The 20,760-nt window shown below is 41.3% G+C and overlaps 1 pseudogene across 1 annotated transcript; it reads right to left on the reverse strand.

Annotated features, from left to right (window-relative positions):
• Positions 1–576: 576 nt before the first annotated feature.
• On the reverse strand, positions 577–16,489 carry LOC311128556 (hepatic triacylglycerol lipase-like; annotated as a pseudogene). The gene is made up of 8 exons: positions 16,399–16,489; positions 12,120–12,304; positions 10,965–11,143; positions 10,661–10,778; positions 10,282–10,518; positions 9,236–9,478; positions 6,556–6,622; positions 577–859 (listed from the first exon to the last, which is right to left on the reverse strand). The product of its transcript is annotated as a hepatic triacylglycerol lipase-like (transcript).
• Positions 16,490–20,760: the final 4,271 nt, after the last annotated feature.

Genomic DNA, 20,760 nt, shown 5'->3' on the forward strand with positions numbered 1-20,760 from the left:
TATATATTAAACCTTCATTTAACAAGGCAGTTTAGTTAAGAACAAATTCTTATTCACAATGACGGCCTACCAAAAGGGAAAAGGCCTCCTGTGGTGACGGGGGCTGGGATTAAAAATAAATAAATAAAATATAGCATGAGTGAATTTACAATGTAACATGACATGGAAATCCTGACAACTAAAAGACAGCATCCAACAGCCTATAGTCTAACTGGTGCATCTGTGATCTCTCTCTCATGTAGCATACAGTGTATTTTCCAGAACGAGGGCACTATGACAAGACTCTACTCTGCCCCACATGCCTGTCTCTGCCTGTGTATACCCACTGGGATTACGTCCCTTTCACTAACTGTCGATTTCATTCTTTATTTCTCTTTAATCTTGTTATATAACGAGGGCTGCCATGAGCGTGCCTTATCCCAATTAGTGTTAGATAACCTTGCCATCCAGAGAAAGATGAGCCCCTCTGGTCGTTCATAGCTGGATGACTAACGAGCCAAACGGGCACGTTAGCAGACAGAGCTCTCAGTGTGTGTCTGCTCCCTTCTCACCTTCCCACCCATTCCTCACCGGCCTCTATTGATCTTTATTAATGCAATTCAATCTCACACCCTCCTTGCCCCCCAGAGGGATGGATACCCACCTATTTTGTGTCTCGCCTGCTTTGACACAGATTTTGCCCACGGTGAGCTTGGGCCCCATTCCCCCACTGCCCCAGGGGTTAAAGGTCTGCACCTTAATCCACATATTGTTTACAACACTACCCTCCCAGCGGAACTTCAGCATCATCAGGACCCCAATGTCTGAGTCCAGGGTGATTAGAAAGGTGTACGTCTTATTGCCAGAGATCTCCTCGATGCTGAGAGAAAGAGATAGAGGTTAGAGAGAGGTACATTCACCTTGATGCACTTCTTCAGGTTTTTTCCCAGTTTTGTTTCACACATGAGCTACAAGTAATGAACCTGAAAAGCAGAAAAAGTGTTAGACTATTAAATTGATATTTGTTAGCTGAGCTGTGCATGTGATATAACCATAGTCTCGGGCAGTCTCCTTTATAAGGACATACGGGGGTGAGGAAATACAGTATTTTCATCCCCCTCCAGAAGTGTGCTGGCTATGACAGTAGGGAGGCACAAGCATGTGATTCTCTACTCTTACTGTAGATGCACGTGAATCATTCATAAGACGATATACAGCAGAATGGGATCAAAATGTAGGTTGGCAGGGAGAGTATTCCTTTGTGATGCACACACACATCAATTATTGATATCTCCCTCTCCATTTATAGTCCTCTTTAATTCAGAGGTATGAGCTGTTTCCATGTACGTCTGTTACTGCTACCCTAGGCATGGGGAAGCTCTACGTTGTACAGGGGCAGAGTGAGTGCTGACTGGATACAGTCTCTAGTGAAAGTCTACAGACCCTTTGCACAGTCTTCACATTTAGCTGACTTCAAATTAAATCTTAAAAATGATTAAATTAGATAGATCTACACAATCTACTCCACATTTTCAAAGTGAAAAATCTTCTAAATTAATAAAACAAAATTAAGATGCATTCATTGCATGTCTTCACACCCCAGAGTTATTACTTGGTGGAAGCACCTTTGACAGCCACTACAGCTGTGAATCATTTTTAATAAGATTCTACCAACCTTGCACAGCTCCTATGGCATCATATACAGTGAGCTCCATAATTCACTGGACAGTGACCATTCTTTTGTTATTTTGGTTCTGTACTCTAGCACTTTGAGTTTGAAAGGATACAATGACAATGAGGGTGAAGTGCAGACTGTCAGCTTTAATTTGAGGGTATTTTCATACATATCGGATGAACCGTTTACGAATTATAGAAGCTTTTGTACATGGTCCCCCCCATTTTCGGGCATCAAAAATCATTGGACAGTTTAACAAATACTTGTAGTACCTTAAAATGGGGGGACCATGTACAAAAGGTGCTGTCATTTCTAAACGGTTCATCCGATATGTATGAAAATACCCTCAAATTAAAGCTGACAGTCTGCACCTCACGCTCATTGTCATTGTATCCTTTCAAACTCAAAGTGCTAGAGTACAGAACCAAAATAACAAAACAATGGTCACTGTCCAATGAATTATGGAGCTCACTGTATATCCATAGTTTTTTGTCAAAATTGCTCAAGCCTAGTAAATTAGAATGGGAATCATTGATGGACAGAAATATTCAAACCTTGTCAATGATTTTCAAACAGATTTAAGTCAGAGCTGAGACTGGACAATTCAGGAACACTCAATATATATAGGTATTTTGGTGTGTTTTTGGCATTAATATTTGTGTAATTATCTAGCTGAAAAATAAAACTCTATCCCAGAGTTAGGTCTTCAGAAGACTACGGCAGATTTTCCTCTGACTTTTTATCTGGGGTTTGCTCCTTTCATATTTATTTTTAACCTGACTACTCCCCAGTCCCTGCCGGTGACAAGCATACCCATAACATGATGCTGCCACCACAATACTTAGAATTACAGAGGGTTTCACTCTGTGTTATGTTGTATTGGATTTGACCCAAGCCTGTAGTTTATAATTTAGGCCAAAAAGTTAATTTCTTTGCCGTGTTGTGTTGCAGTATTATGTAACGGCCTTGTTGCAAACATAATGAATGTTTTGAGTGGAATTTCTAACACAAGCTTCCTTCTTTTCACTTTGTCATAAAGGCCAGTAATTTGGAGTGAAAGCAATGTTGTTGATCCTCTGTATTTTCAAGTATTGTGGTGGCAGCATCAAATCAAATCAAATTGTATTTGTCACATGTGCCGAATACAACATGTTATGGGTATGTTTGTCACCTGCAGGGACTAGGGAGTTTGTCAGGATCAAAAGATATATGAAAGGAGCAAAGCCCAGATAAAAAGTTAGCGGAAACCCTGCCTCAGTCTTCTGAATATCTAACACACAAATGTTACACAAATGTCAATGCCAAACGTAGACTGTTCCAATGCCAAAGACAGAATGGCTTTCCGAGAGGTGTTCAGTGTTCCTGAGTGGTCCAGTCTACGTTCTGACTTACATTTTCTTGAAAATCAGAGACAAAGTTTAAATATTATTGTCCATCAATGATTCCCAACCAAATTTACTGAACTTGAGCAATTTGGTCAAAAACTATAGATATATGTTGCCCTAAGAGTTGTGCAAAGTTGGTAGAATCTTATTAAAAATTATCAACAGCTGTGATGGCTGCCAAAGGTGCTTCCACCAAGTATAACTCAGGGGTGTGAAGGCATATACAATCAAGACATCTTCATTTTGTATATTTTTTATTAACCTCTACGGGATCGGTGTCCTGTATACGGGACGGTTGAGCTAACGTGCGCTAATGTGATTAGCATGACAGTTGTAAGTAACAGCAAACTTTCCAGGACATAGACATGTCTTATATGGGCAGAAAACTTACATTCTTGTTAATCTAACTTCACTGTCCAATTTACAGTAGCTATTACAGTGAAAAGTACCATCCTATTGTTTAAGGAGAGTGCACAACAACAAAACACTTATCACGGCAACTGGTTTGATACATTCACCTCTGAAGGTAAATAATGTACTTACATTCAGTAATCTTGCTCTCATTTGTCATCCTAAGGGTCCCAGAGATAAAATGTAGCATAGTTTTGTTTGATAAAATCCATTTTTATATTCAAATGTAGGAACTGGGTTCTACAGTTTGAACCACTGCTGTCTCTGGCTCCACACCCACCCCGCAAGGCCCTCTAGATGTGTGAAAGTTAGTGTATAAACTAATGATCCATCATGTATGACATTCCTGGGAGTGTGTAAACTTACATTTTGTATTACCATATCCTTTTTGTATGTTCTCTATAGTTATGTACTTGAAAATGTATCAGTTGACTAATTCGGCACATTTGGGCAGACTTGATACAAAATAGTCCAGTATTGCAATGCTTCACTGGATCAATCTGAAACTTTGCACACACACTGCTGCCATCTAGTGGCCAAAATCTAAATTGCGCCTAAACTGCAATATTATATTGTGGCCTTTCTCTTGCATTTCAAAGATGATAAAATAAAAAATAAAAACTTTTTTTGGTTTGTATTATCTTTTACCAGATCTAATGTGTTATATTCTCCTACATTAATTTCACATTTCCACAAACTTCAAAGTGTTTCCTTTCAAATGATATCAAGAATATGCATATCCTAGCTTCAGGTCCTGAGCTACAGGCAGTTAGATTTGGGTATGTCATTTTAGGAAAAATTGAAAAAAAAAAAGGGTCAGATCCTTAAGAGGTTAATTTGGAAAATGTTCTTGAATATTCTTTCACTTTGAAAATGTGGAGTAGGTTGTGTAGGTCTGTAGGAAAAAATCTAATTTAATCACTTTTTAGATTTAATGTTAAGGCAGCAAAATGTGAAGACTGTGCAAGGGGTGTGTAGACTTTCACTAGGCTTGAAAACTGTAGCCCCAGTGTACTGTCTGTATGAAACCTCAGCTCATATCAGGGCCTGGTGTGGTATGGATTGACTCTCTATGTCCCCTATCCTCGGTCCTCCCCTCCAGCTCCGTGGCTTGATGACTCATTGCGAGCTCACAGAACAGGGCTCCGGGCAGCCGAGCGGAAATGGAGGAAAATTAGACTCCCTGCGGACCTGGCATCTTTTCACTCCCTCCTCTCTACATTTTCTTCATCTGTTTCTGCTGCTAAGGCCACTTTCTACCACTCTAAATTCCAAGCATCTGCCTCTAACCCTAGGAAGCTCTTTGCCACCTTCTCCTCCCTGCTGAATCCTCCTCGCCCTCCCCCCTCCTCCCTCTCTGTGGATGACTTTGTCAACCATTTTGAAAAGAAGGTTGACGACATCCGATCCTCGTTTGTTAAGTCAAATGACACTGCTGGTCCTGCTCACACTGCCCTACCCTATGCTTTGACTTCTTTCTCCCCTCTCTCTCCAGATAAAATCTTGCGACTTGTGACGGCCGGCCGCCCAACAACCTGCCCGCTTGACCCTATCCCCTCCTCTCTTCTCCAGACCATCTCCGGTGACCTTCTCCCTTACCTCACCTCGCTGATCAACTCATCCTTGACCGCTGGCTATGTCCCTTCCGTCTTCAAGAGAGCGAGAGTTGCACCCCTTCTCAAAAAACCAACACTCAATCCCTCTGATGTCAACAACTATAGACCAGTATCCCTTCTTTGTTTTCTCTCCAAAACTATTGAGCGTGCCGTCTTTAGCCAACTCTCTTGCTATCTCTCTCAGAATGACCTTCTTGATCCAAACCAGTCAGGTTTCAAGTCTGGTCATTCAACTGAGACTGCTCTTCTCTGTGTCACGGAGGCTCTCCGCACTGCTAAAGCTAACTCTCTCTCCTCTGCTCTTGTCCTTCTAGACCTATCTGCTGCCTTTGATACTGTGAACCATCAGATCCACCTCTCCACCCTCTCCGAGCTGGGCATCTCTGGCGCGGCTCACTCTTGGATTGCGTCCTACCTGACCGGTCGCTCTTACCAAGTGGCGTGGCGAGAAGCTGTCTCCGCACCACGTGCTCTCACCACTGCTGTCCCCCAGGGCTCAGTTCTAGGCCCTCTCCTATTCTCGCTATACACCAAGTCACTTGGCTCTGTCATATTTTCACATGGCCTCTCCTATCATTGCTACGCAGACGACACACAACTAATCTTCTCCTTTCCCCCTTCTGATAACCAGGTGGCGAATCGCATCTCTGCATGTCTGGCAGACATATCAGTATGGATGACGGATCACCACCTCAAGCTGAACCTTGGCAAGACGGAGCTGCTCTTCCTCCCGGGGAAGGACTGCCCGTTCCATGATCTCGCCATCACGGTTGACAACTCCGTTGTGTCCTCCTCCCAGAGTGCGAAGAGCCTTGGTGTGACCCTGGACAACACACTGTCGTTCTCCGCTAACATCAAGGCGGTGACCCGATCCTGTAGGTTCATGCTCTACAACATTCAGAGAATACGACCCTGCCTTACACAGGAAGCGGCACAGGTCCTAATCCAGGCACTTGTCATCTCCCGTCTGGATTACTGCAACTCGCTGTTGGCTGGGCTCCCTGCCTGTGCCATTAAACCCCTACAACTCATCCAGAATTTCGCAGCCCGTCTGGTGTTCAACCTTCCCAAGTTCTCTCAAGTCACCCCGCTCCTCCGCACACTCCACTGGCTTCCAGTTGAAGCTCGCATCTGCTACAAGACCATGGTGCTTGCATACGGAGCTGTGTGGGGAACGGCACCTCCGTACCTTCAGGCTCTGATCAGTCCCTACACCCAAACGAGGGCATTGCGTTCATCCACCTTTGGCCTGCTGGCTCTCCTACCTCTGCGGAAGCACAGTTCCCGCTCAGCCCAGTCAAAACTGTTCGCTGCTCTGGCACCCCAATGGTGGAACAAGCTCCCTCACGACGCCAGGACAGCGGAGTCACTCACCACCTTCCGGAGACATTTGAAACCCCACCTCTTTAAGGAATACCTGGGATAGGATAAAGTAATCATTCTACCCCCCCTTAAAAAAAAAACATTGTAAAGTGGTTATCCCACTGGCTATAAGGTGAATGCACCAATCTTCTCTATCTGGTTGACAAACTGAATCCTGAACTGGTAATGGTAGACTGCAGGGAGAATAAGATAGGAGAAGTCATGAAAGACGACATGGAGAAGACATACCAAATATAAAAGTGCAAAATATCTTCATCATCTCTAAACAATGTTTTGAACCTGAACCTATGCAGCTGCTCCAATATACACTACCAGTCAAAAGTTTGGACACACCTACTCATTCAAGGGTTTTTCTTTATTTTTACTAATTTTTTTTTACATTGTAGAATAATAGTGATGACATCAACACTATGAAATAACACATATGGAATCATGAAGTAACCAAAAAAGTGTTAAACAAATCAAAATATATTTTATATTTGAGATTCTTCAAATAGCCACCCTTTGCCTTGATGACAGCTTTGCACACTCTTGGCATTCTCTCAACCAGCTTCACCTGGAATGCTTTTTCAACAGTCTTGAAGGAGTTCTCACATATGCTGAGCACTTGTTGGCTGCTTTTCCTTCACTTTGCGGTCCCAAACCATCCCAAACCATCTCAATTGGGTTGAGGTCTGGGGATTGTGGCGGCCTGGTCATCTGATGCAGCACTCCATCACTCTCCTTCTTAGTAAAATAGCCCTTACACCGCCTGGAGGTGTGTTGGGTCATTGTCCTGTTGAAAAACAAATTATAATCCCACTAAGCCCAAACCAGATGGGATGGCGTATCGCTGTAGAATGCTGTGGTAGCCATGCTGGTTAAGTGTGCCTTGAATTCTAAATTAATCACAGACAGTGTCACCAGCAAAGCACCCCCACAACATAACGCCTCCTCCTCCATGCTTTACGGTGGGAAATACACATGCAGAGATCATCCGTTCACCCACACCGCGTCTCAAAGACAAGGCGGTTGGAACCAAGAATCTCCAATTTGGACTCCAGACCAAAGGACACATTTCCACCGGTCTAATGTCCATTGCTCGTGTTTCTTGGTCCAAGCAGGTTTCTTCTTCTTTTTGGTATCCTTTAGTAGTGGTTTCTTTGCAGCAATTCGACCATGAAAGCCTGATTCACACAGTCCCCTCTGAACAGTTGATGTTGAGATGTGTCTGTTACTTGAACTCTGTGAAGCATTTATTTGGGCTGCAATTTCTGAGGCTGGTAACTCTAATGAACTTATCCTCTGCAGCAGAGGTAACTCTGGGTCTTCCATTCCTGTGACGGTCCTCATGAGAGCCAGTTTCATCATAGCGCTGCACTTGAAGTAACTTTGAAAGTTTCCGTTTTGACTGACCCTCATGTCTTAAAGTAATGATGGGCTGTCGTTTCTCTTTGCTTATTTGAGCTGTTCTTGCCATAATATGGACTTGGTCTTTTACTAAATAGGGCTATCTTCTGTATACCCCCCCTACCTTGCTACAACACAACTGACTGGCTCAAACGCATTAAGAAGGAAAGAAATTCCACAAATTAACTTTTAAGAAGGCACACCTGTTAATGTAGAAAACAGTAAAAATAAAGAAAAACCCTTGAATGAGTAGGTGTGTCCAAACTTTTGACTGGTACTGTAGGTTAGTGGGTGTTTGTGACTGAAGGCGAGACAGATAGCATGGCAGTAGCTACTGCATCCCAATGAGCTGCCACACAACAGCTACAACACTTAAAGATGCACTTCAGCTAATTTTGAACTTTTCTTGTTGAAAAACAATATCCCACGTATAAATACAGTAATCACTTAAGGGTAAAAAATTATGATTTAAGCAAAATAGTGTTTTGTAGACAAAACTGCAAACTTCAAGGAGTAGGCCATTGAAGGAGTTGGTCTGATGGTGCCCTCTGGTATCATCGGCCTACCCCTTGCTTGCGGGAACAATAGAGGAGCAATAGAGAACAACATTCGAAAGGCCAACCCCCCACTTGTGCCATGTTATGAGCATACCTGGACCACCTATTTAGATGTGCCTTTTGTTAAGTAAATCAGGTGATAAATGAAGTGGAAAAGGAGACTGGAGTAGGACTTTAACTGCCTAATTGGCTTCAGAGGAGGAGAAGCTTTAAAGTGGCTGTTATTGGCTGTGCTCCACAGCAGATTAAGTATTTTTCAATAAAGCCATAGTCTTAGATTTCTAAGCCCCTGTCACTACACCCTTACCAAAGTTCCAGAGACTTTACCTCATAATATCAATCAATCAATCACATTTATTTTATAAAGACCTTTTTACATCAGCAGTTGCCACAAAGTGCTTATACAGATACCAAAAATGGTCCCCTTGATCTGAAATAGACCCTAGACAACTATTTCCTAGTGAGACTTTGGCATGGCATATATTGACCAAAGTGTGTCCCAACTAATATGGTCTTTGCATCAAACAATGTAATATGCCTACAATTCCCTGTTTGTCTCTTCCCATGAAACTTTATGGTCTCATTGACCATGGACTCGTGTTCTAGAAAGCTCTTATGCAAAAGGTTATTCCTGGTTTTGTACAGTACAGTACAATGCCATGGGGTTAACATGTATTACTCTAGGCTCCTCCCTGTGCCAACTACACATTTTCCTTCTTGTTAAGGAGGGAGTTCTGACATTTGGAATTCTGGGAATGAACACATCTACAGTATGTCCTTAGTACATGGAAGAGAGGGTTTTGTCTGTAAGGGACATGGGACACCATTGTGTGCACTTACATTTGTAGGGCATGTGAGAGCGAGTCTTGTGGTAGAGCTTCTTGCCGGCGGCACTGCGCACCTTCCTGACGTTGTAGCCCAGAGTGTTGCATATGTTCTTGCGGCAGTCCAGGCAGTTACCCTTCTCAAAGGCATTGTCATCACTGCATCTGTAGGCCATGATCTGTTTGTCTTTGTTCAGAAGGGAGTCGATGAACAGGTAGACTGAACGCTCATGGGCACATTTCACTGTCTTCTCAAAACCTAGGAGAGAAAGAGTGGAAATGTGAGTGGAATTTAAAAAGGGGGCAGGTAATAAGACTGTAACACATATTAATTGAGCATTCAAACTTTGGACTCAAATGTTCCCCTTTGTGATCAGCTCACTGCACCATTCTAGCCCTGGTTAAACTAAACTGGGACTAAGGCTATTCAGAACTGTCAATCTGTGCCAGCCTTCAATCTTTTCCTCTCCTCAGAATACAGACTAAACCTTAACAACATCCTACTTTTTAGTTGGTCATTATTTGGGGATTGATGTCATTATCCCCAAAGCATATCTGTCATGATGTCCTGTCACTTCTCTGGGTAAAAAGGCCTGTCTGCCTCTTTATGTCTGTGAGCAGACTGATCTGAGATCTGTCTTCAGGCCTGCTTCTCCTGAGGATATATCATCATAGCCTGGAGGCAGAACGCAGAGTGGACAGACAGGGCTGAGGGAAACGTATTTGGCTAATTAACTCATGAGGATGACAGATGATTTAATGTGCTTCTGCCTTTCATGTGAGAAAAAAAAACATTTTTGATTGAATCCCCCTAAATCCCACCACCATTTATTTGAGACTATTGTGAATTCTATTCATATTCAGCAGAGCAGCCTGGATATAAGATGAGGCACTGCTTTTACACCTATACTGCTTTATTATTTAATTTGAGCCTCTCTGCAAGGTAAATGGTAATGGTTTACTTTGCTAAAAAATAGCTGTTCCCCTTAATATAGCCTACCAATATGTTTCTATATGCCAAATGACTCTCCCCTCCCCACTCCACCACTCTGACAGACTTACCATTGACTCCATGCGAGGCGATATGTTCCATTAAGCTTTGGAAAGGGTGGCATCCTGGTTGGAAGTCACCCCCGTTGGGGTAGAAGTCAACATGTGCCACAGGCTGCTTGATGCCCACACTCAGCCCCATGCGTTCTTGAGTGTAGGTGTGGATGGCATCCACAAAGAGGGCATCATCAGGGGACAGTCTGTCTGATGCTGCCATGCCCTTAAACAGGGGACCTGCTGGATCCAGACCTGGACAAAGAAGCACAAAGGATCGCAGGCTTTACACCAGAGTGCCATTAGACTTGGATACTTCTATGAGAATTGTACTCTAATGCATTATTTAGCAAGGAAATGGTGTGACAAAATATTTACGGAGAGTAGAAAGCCTCACCAGTGATTCTTCCAATCTTTGCCGGTCCTCCTAGGTAGCTTCCAGCAAATCCAGAGACGTGAGCACCAAGACTGTATCCAATCAGATGAATCTTCTCTGCAGGAAAATTGTAAAACTCCTGACACACAAAGATCATTATTATTTTAGTGTTGATGTGAAAAGGAGGTAATGATGTGACATTATTGTATTTTGTAGGAGACATATTATACCTCCTAAAGAGGTTGTCTTCACATTTCTGTCACACAAACAGTACTTTGCTATGACAGTCCTTGTTGAACACATTGAACACTGTCCTGACTCTCACCTGCAGCCACAGTAGCAGGAAGGATATGTCCTTCCCCACTGCCCTGGTGTTCTGGGCTGCGTTAGGGTAGTTCATATTGGCCTGTAGAAGCCAGTCAGTGACGATCACGTTGACATCTCCAAGACTGGTCTTCAGAGCAGAAGCAAGACGGGCACCCAGCTCTCCATCAGAGTGTTTATCTTGGAAAAAGATAAGCAGGTTTTAGTCTCATTTGTAGGGTTGCAAAGGGAGGGTATATTACTGGAATCATTCTACGTTTACCAGTAAACTCCCAGAATTTTGGTATCTTTCAAGGTGTTTGGGGGAATTTTATCAGATGACATCTAGTGGCCTTTTTGGGTACTTCAGATCATCACAGGTGTACATCATTATCTCTATGTGGCCTTATCACATATCAAATAAGATAATAATCAAATAAGATGGTTTTAAAATAAAAAATAGAATGACAAAGCTGTAAAACATTATTATAAATATAAACCATCAACTTAATGAATGCCATTGGTGTTTAATATGAGGGTTTCAGCATTAAATATCCTTTTATTAATTTTTTTCCACACTTTCATTTATTTTACAATGTCAATATGTATTTTGTCGCCAAACTGGTAACAGTTGTGAGTAAGTAAATAGTTGGAAGAGTTGCAGAGGTAATTGAAACTAATGCCATTGTTGATTAGATGCTTTTTTCATAAAACAAATTCAAATGTTTTCTATTGAACCATATCCACTAGAAACCCATGGATAATATGGACACAGATATAAAACATGCATTCTAAATATTAATACATAAAAAAAGTATAAATGACATATTTTACCTGTTTATTACCAAAATTACAGAAGATTCCGATAACTTTGGTAATTCACCTGTAGCTTTGCAACCCTACTCATTTGGCTCACGTTTTGTTGTAAGGGACCATAGTAAATCTATATAACTTAATTCCCCCCCAACTTATTAGTTTCCATCACATTACCGGCCTGCATCTGAAGTGCAGAACAACAAGTGAGTAGAAGAAGAAGAACTGCCACCATATTATATCTGGCCCTCCACTGTATATCATTGGGGGCATCTGCCGTCCATTAGTGATGTGTTTAATGGCCATATGTTGTGTACCAGTCATCACTAGTTGAGCCAGGAGGAGAGGAGAGAACAGGCCGTAACGACCATCCGTGGGTGATGATGATGAGAAGATGACTGCTGTTGAAACCACAGGCGGTCAGAGTATGTGGCCTGAAAGCCTCCATCGTGCACAAGTCCTCGATGTCTTTAGCACCATTAGAGTAGAGCTTGAAGACTGTGCTGGTAATGTGAGGCATCTTCATTCTCAGGACAGGCTTCGGGTCCACTACAAATATTTTAAAAAAAATACAAACATGGTCAATGCAGAGTAATAATAGAATAAAAAGGTATAATGTTTTATGATTTTATATTTGACAATAATGTGTTTTGAAGTACAACAGCAGATTATTGTGTATAGAGTGATTATTGAACAGCACATCGTTCAAACTCATTGATTTAGGAATTGATTCCCCTGTCCACTCGCCCTCTGCATTGATTGTTTGTTAACTTGTGACTAGAGTCTGTGTATTCCTTGTCTAGTTTGACCATGAGTGGACACTAGACTAGAGACACTGCCCAATATAGAGTATAACTTTGTGTGGTGATGCTGTAATCCTGCTTTTGTTTGTGATTGCAAGAAATATGAGTTGTGAAACAGCCCTTAGAGATGGTAGATTTGTTTTGCTCATACAACTTACTGTATTTTTTACATTTTATTTTAATATTTAATATTTACACTACCGTTCAAAAGTTTGTGGTCACATAGAAATGTCCTTGTTTTCAAAAGAAAATCAGATTTTTTGTCCATTAAAATAACATCAAATTGATCAGAAATACAGTGTAGACATTGTTAATGTTGTAAATGGCTATTGTAGCTGGAAACGGCTGATTTTTTATGGAATATCTACATAGGCGTACAGAGGCCCATTATCAGCAACCATCAGTCCTGTGTTCCAATGGCACGTTGTGTTTGCTAATCCAAGTTTATCATTTTTAAAGGCTAATTGATCATTAGAAAACCCTTTTGCAATTATGTTAGCACAGCTGAAAACTGTTGTGCTAATTAAATAAGCAATAAAACTGGCCTTCTTGAGATTAGTTGAGTATCTGGAGCATCAGCAATTGTGGGTTCGATTACAGGCTCAAAATGGCCAGAAACCAATAACTTTCTTCTGAAACTCGTCAGTATATTCTTGTTCTGAGAAATTAAGGCTATTCAATGCGAGAAATTGCCAAGAAACTGAAGATCTCGTACAACACTGTGTACTACTCCCTTCACTTTCTATTCTGGCTCTAACCAGAATAGAAAGAGGAGTGGGAGGCCCCGGTGCACAACTGAGCAAGAGAACAAATACATCTAGTGTCTAGTTTGAGAAACAGATGCCTCACAGGTCCTCAACTGGCAGGTTCATTAAATAGTACCCGCAAAACACCAGTCTCAACGTCAACAGTGAAGAGGCGACTCCGGGATGCTGACCTTCTAGGCAGAGTTGCAAAGAAAAAGCCATATCTCAGACTGCCCATCTTAATATTTTATTTTTATTGGCCAGTCTGAGATATGGCTTTTTCTTTGCAACTCTGCCTAGAAGGTCAGCATCCCGGAGTCGCCTCTTCACTGTTGACGTTGAGACTGGTGTTTTCAGCTGTGCTAACATAATTGCAAAAGGGTTTTCTAATGATCAATTAGCCTTTTAAAATTATAAACTTGGATTAGCAAACACAACGTGCCATTGGAACACAGGACTGATGGTTGCTGATAATGGGCCTCTGTACGCCTATGTAGATATTCCATTAAAAATCAGCCATTTCCAGCTACAATAGCCATTTACAACATTAACAATGTCTACATTGTATTTCTGATAAATTTGATGTTATTTTAATGGACATTTTTCTTTCGAAAACAAGGACATTTCTTAGTGACCCCAAACTTTTGAACGGTAGTGTATATATTATATATATTTAAAAAATGTGTTTGTGTTTTATATCCATAGTGTTTGTTTTATTTTCGCCAAACTCTCCCTCCACATTGTTGTCACTTCAACCACAACAATGATAGCACTGTAGTAGATCCTTCACAACAGTAATATATTTACATCTAACTAGCACTGTTAGTATCTTTATTCTCAGAATTTGTCATTTCTCAGTCACCATTTTGACCCAAATAGGTGTGTTATTACTTGAACAACATGCACTCAGGCATAAGAGGGTTTTCATAAAATCAGCACAGCCCCTATAAATACAGTGGGGGAAAAAAGTATTTAGTCAGCCACCAATTGTGCAAGTTCTCCCACTTAAAAAGATGAGAGAGGCCTGTAATTTTCATCATAGGTACACGTCAACTATGACAGACAAATTGAGATTTTTTTTCTCCAGAAAATCACATTGTAGGATTTTTAATGAATTTATTTGCAAATTATGGTGGAAAATAAGTATTTGGTCACCTACAAACAAGCAAGATTTCTGGCTCTCACAGACCTGTAACTTCTTCTTTAAGAGGCTCCTCTGTCCTCCACTCGTTACCTGTATTAATGGCACCTGTTTGAACTTGTTATCAGTATAAAAGACACCTGTCCACAACCTCAAACAGTCACACTCCAAACTCCACTATGGCCAAGACCAAAGAGCTGTCAAAGGACACCAAAAACAAAATTGTAGACCTGCACCAGGCTGGGAAGACTGAATCTGCAATAGGTAAGCAGCTTGGTTTGAAGAAATCAACTGTGGGAGCAATTATTAGGAAATGGAAGACATACAAGACCACTGATAATCTCCCTCGATCTCACCCCGTGGGGTCAAAATGATCACAAGAACGGTGAGCAAAAATCCCAGAACCACACGGGGGGACCTAGTGAATTACCTGCAGAGAGCTGGGACCAAAGTAACAAAGCCTACCATCAGTAACACACTACGCCGCCAGGGACTCAAATCCTGCAGTGCCAGACGTGTCCCCCTGCTTAAGCCAGTACATGTCCAGGCCCGTCTGAAGTTTGCTAGAGTGCATTTGGATGATCCAGAAGAGGATTGGGAGAATGTCATATGGTCAGATGAAACCAAAATATAACTTTTTGGTAAAAACTCAACTTGTCGTGTTTGGAGGACAAAGAATGCTGAGTTGCATCCAAAGAACACCATACCTACTGTGAAGCATGGGGGTGGAAACATCATGCTTTGGGGCTGTTTTTCTGCAAAGGGACCAGGACGAATGATCCGTGTAAAGGAAAGAATGAATGGGGCCATGTATCGTGAGATTTTGAGTGAAAACCTCCTTCCATCAGCAAGGGCATTGAAGGTGAAACGTGGCTGGGTCTTTCAGCATGACAATGATCCCAAACACACCGCCCGGGCAACGAAGGAGTGGCTTCGTAAGAAGCATTTCAAGGTCCTGGAGTGGCCTAGCCAGTCTCCAGATCTCAACCCCATAGAAAATCTTTGGAGGGAGTTGAAAGTCCGTGTTGCCCAGCGACAGCCCCAAAACATCACTGCTCTAGAGGAGATCTGCATGGAGGAATGGGCCAAAATACCAGCAACAGTGTGTGAAAAACTTGTGAAGACTTACAGAAAACGTTTGACCTGTGTCATTGCCAACAAAGGGTATATAACAAAGTATTGAGAAACTTTTGTTATTGACCAAATACTTATTTTCCACCATAATTTGCAAATAAATTCATTAAAAATCCTACAATGTGATTTTCTGGATTTTTTTTCCTCATTTTGTCTGTCATAGTTGACGTGTACCTATGATGAATATTACAGGTCTCTCTCATCTTTTTAAGTGGGAGAACTTGCACAATTGGTGGCTGACTAAATACTTTTTTTCCCCACTGTAGATATTAACCAATTGAATTAATCTCTGGTGGGTTTCCACCAATGATTTATATATACACTAGATTATTATTAGGGGGCACTGTGTTGAAAGCACCATGCGTCCATCTTGGCATTCCCCCTCCACTGTAAAATAATATTTTGGAAGCTATAGAAATGCATTTATTAATATTATATTTTTACATTCGTTTTTGCCACATTTATTCTAATACAGACACCTTAATGCATACTTTGAAATTACATTATGTCCTCTTTAAATACTGTAGAATTCCATTCATTCCTATGGAGGACTGCTACTACTAGGGAGAGTCAACATGGCCGACCGGTGGCTTCAAAGCCTCTCAATGCCAATACATAGAATCAGCAATCCAGGGTTTATATGCAATCCAGGGTTTATATACATCAATTGTTTCCACCCAGGTGCAGCGAATATATTTAATGTACCTCTTTGTATTTTATAAAGTATGGCCTGTAGTCTTTATAGTAAGGCTTAACAATGTTTTTGATTAACACCCAACACAGGATGGAGTTCCTTATAAGTGACAAATAGACACTCACCTCTTCCATTTCCCTTGATTCTCCTGGCATCACCCAGGTGATAGGTGAGCAGCAGGCAGCACAGAACTCTGAGCACTCGGACCAGAGCCATGGTGTCGACACAGACTCCCAGGTAATCCAACAAACACACAGACTTTAGGTGGAGGGCACAGAAGCTGAATAATTCTGATAGAAGAGGGGAGTTTGAATTATTTAAGCAGTGTGAGCTGAAGGTGAGACCCTCACTGAAGAGGTATGCAGGGGGTGATTTATGAAGTCAGGGTGGGCTTGAGAAGAGAGTAAAGAACACTTTGTACTCAGATAGAGGAGGAAAAAGTAGGAGCAGGGGCACCTGGGAAATGGAGACAAGTCAGGTCCTGATTGGCTGTCGTGCCAGATTGCAAAAGTGCAGAGGTGGGTGTTGGTGGGTGGAAGAATGGGATGATTGTGAGACGGTTTTGTAGCAGGGAGCAAAGATACTGGATGACCCCAAACTTTCATTAGTGTTAACCATGCTTGTTAGTGTTTCCTCAGTTTACTGAAACCTTGAAAAAATCTCTTAATTTGTCAGTTCTATCTCATCCTCCATTGTCCTCTTAGTTTGAGTCAATATCTCTTAGACAAAAGGGATAAAAGCACTAACAATCTTAGTTCTACTATTTCAACTTCTGTTTGCTTTGTGTCTGTGCTTATATAAATCACTGATATCAGGTTTTTTTATGGTTATGCATACATCAGTTATGCTAGTGGCTGAGTTCTTCAAAAGCAATTTAGAACACCATACAGCAACAAAACTTTTATCTCTTCGTAAAACCTACCCAGGTATCTGTTCTGTGTCTAAAATCTGCTGAATTGCCATAATGGTATCAGTTTCAAAGAAATCATACCAACAATCTGTTCCACTTTACAATGTACTCTGTCCCAACTTACCTCAGTTTTTACCTCAGTATTTGCAGAATTCTGGAAGTTGGGCTCAAGGTGTACTTTATTCTGCTTTCATTTGTCTTGGTCCAATGCCAGTACACATCCCACTGGACACAAACTAATTGAATCAACGTTGTTCCAACATAATTTGTGAGGTGGAATCTGTGTAAAATACATTGGATTTGCAAAAAGTAATCAACTGTTGTTTTGAGGGTGAAATGTCAACCTATGTCATCATGTTAACCAATTTTCAACGTAGACAAACCTTGTATAAAATATGTTGAATTTGCACCTTTGAAACAGCGTCAGATCTTTAATGTTATATCCACTATCAGAAAAGAATATGCAGGCAGCACTTCATACTGCATAATGAACTTATCTAGAGCTATTAATTTGGTCTCCCATCCAGGGTTTTAACCAAGCACAGCCCTGCTTAGCTATTGACATTTGTCACTGACTATTACCAATGTGCTATTGTGAGAATAATTATTGAGAGAGCTCCACTTAAAAACTAAATAGATTTACTGTTGCTATTGAAGTCATTCCAAAGGGTATGTTTAACAGAGCAAATTAAATGTAGCCATATTTAGGCCTATATAGCATTTGCAAAGTCATCAACAGCTATTGTTTCAATTCAACCCAGGATTCAACAAAAAATACACAATACATAGAGTTACATAGAGCCCTAGAGTTTCAAGCTTTGGTTGATTTCAGATTTAGTTAAGTTAATAATATTGGATTCACGTCTCCATCTCAACCAAAAAAGTTGAAAGAATAGGACAAAATCAAACTTTATTTAAAGTGCAATTAAAGTTTGATTTAATTTGATTTAGTCCTATTAAGTTAGATTTTTGGTTGAGATGGAGACGTGAATCCAACATATTAATTATTAATATGTAGACAAATTGGAAAGCCTAACTAAGTCAGTGGCACCGATATAACTACAGTGGGGGAAAAAAGTATTTAGTCAGCCACCAATTGTGCAAGTTCTCCCACTTAAAAAGATGAGAGAGACCTGTAATTTTCATCATAGGTACACGTCAACTATGACAGACAAAATGAGAAGAAAAAATCCAGAAAATCACATTGTAGGATTTTTTATGAATTTATTTGCAAATTATGGTGGAAAATAAGTATTTGGTCAATAACAAAAGTTTCTCAATACTTTGTTATATACCCTTTGTTGGCAATGACACAGGTCAAACGTTTTCTGTAAGTCTTCACAAGGTTTTCGCACACTGTTGCTGGTATTTTGGCCCATTCCTCCATGCAGATCTCCTCTAGAGCAGTGATGTTTTGGGGCTGTCGCTGGGCAACACGGACTTTCAACTCCCTCCAAAGATTTTCTATGGGGTTGAGATCTGGAGACTGGCTAGGCCACTCCAGGACCTTGAAATGCTTCTTACGAAGCCACTCCTTCGTTGCCCGGGCGGTGTGTTTGGGATCATTGTCATGCTGAAAGACCCAGCCACGTTTCATCTTCAATGCCCTTGCTGATGGAAGGAGGTTTTCACTCAAAATCTCACGATACATGGCCCCATTCATTCTTTCCTTTACACGGATCAGTCGTCCTGGTCCCTTTGCAGAAAAACAGCCCCAAAGCATGATGTTTCCACCCCCATGCTTCACAGTAGGTATGGTGTTCTTTGGATGCAACTCAGCATTCTTTGTCCTCCAAACACGACGAGTTGAGTTTTTACCAAAAAGTTCTATTTTGGTTTCATCTGACCATATGACATTCTCCCAATCCTCTTCTGGATCATCCAAATGCACTCTAGCAAACTTCAGACGGGCCTGGACATGTACTGGCTTAAGCAGGGGGACACGTCTGGCACTGCAGGATTTGAGTCCCTGGCGGCGTAGTGTGTTACTGATGGTAGGCTTTGTTACTTTGGTCCCAGCTCTCTGCAGGTCATTCACTAGGTCCCCCCGTGTGGTTCTGGGATTTTTGCTCACCGTTCTTGTGATCATTTTGACCCCACGGGGTGAGATCTTGCGTGGAGCCCCAGATCGAGGGAGATTATCAGTGGTCTTGTATGTCTTCCATTTCCTAATAATTGCTCACACAGTTGATTTCTTCAAACCAAGCTGCTTACCTATTGCAGATTCAGTCTTCCCAGCCTGGTGCAGGTCTACAATTTTGTTTCTGGTGTCCTTTGACAGCTCTTTGGTATTGGCCATAGTGGAGTTTGGAGTGTGACTGTTTGAGGTTGTGGACAGGTGTCTTTTATACTGATAACAAGTTCAAACAGGTGCCATTAATACAGGTAACGAGTGGAGGACAGAGGAGCCTCTTAAAGAAGAAGTTACAGGTCTGTGAGAGCCAGAAATCTTGCTTGTTTGTAGGTGACCAAATACTTATTTTCCACCATAATTTGCAAATAAATTCATTAAAAATCCTACAATGTGATTTTCTGGAGAAAAAAATTCTCAATTTGTCTGTCATAGTTGACGTTTACCTATGATGAAAATTACAGGCCTCTCTCATCTTTTTAAGTGGGAGAACTTGCACAATTGGTGGCTAACTAAATACTTTTTTTCCCCACTGTATATCCAAGCAGAAGATACACTGTACCTCTCCTTCAAATGTTGACTACCAAACACAATTCAATATCACTTTTTAAAATGATTAAGCCAGTGGCTCAGATGGAACTATCCAAGCAGTAGATACATCTTTAAATGTTGATGTTTGTTTGCATTGTCATCCAAATACATTTAAACTCAGTTTTCACAATTCCTGACATTTAATCCTAGTAAAAATTCCCTGTTTTAGGTCAGTTAGGATCACCACTTTATTTTAAGATTGTGAAATGTCAGAATAATAGTAGAGAGAATGATTATTTAAGCTTTTACTTCTTTCATCACATTCCCAGTGGGTCAGAAGTTTACATACACTCAATTAGTATTTGGTAGCATTTCCTTTAAATTGTTTAACTTGGGTCAAACGTTTCGCCTTCCACAAGCTTCCCTCAATAAATTGGGTGAATTTTGGCCCATTCCTCCTGACAGAGCTGGTGTAACTGAGTCAGGTTTGTAGGCCTCCTTGCTCGCACACGCTTTTTCAGTTCTGCCCACAAATGTTCTATAGGATTGAGGTCAGGGCTTTGTGATGGCCACTCCAATACCTTGACTTTGTTGTCCTTAAGCCATTTTGCCACAACTTTGGAAGTATGCTTGTGGTCATTGTCCATTTGGAAGACCCATTTGCGACCCAGCTTTAACTTCCTGACTGATGTCTTGAGATTATGCTTCAATATATCCACATCATTTTCCTTCCTCATGATGCCATCTATTTTGTGAAGTGCACCAGTCCCTCCTGTAGCAAAGCACCCCCACAGCATGATGCTGCCACCCCCGTGCTTCACGGTTGGGATGGTGTTCTTCGGCTTGCAAGCGTCCGCCTTTTTCCTCCAAACATAATGATGGTCATTATGGCCAAACAGTTCTATTTTTGTTTCA

This window comes from Coregonus lavaretus, assembly GCF_964263955.1.
Source record: "Coregonus lavaretus genome assembly, chromosome: 4".
NCBI lineage: Eukaryota > Metazoa > Chordata > Actinopteri > Salmoniformes > Salmonidae > Coregonus > Coregonus lavaretus.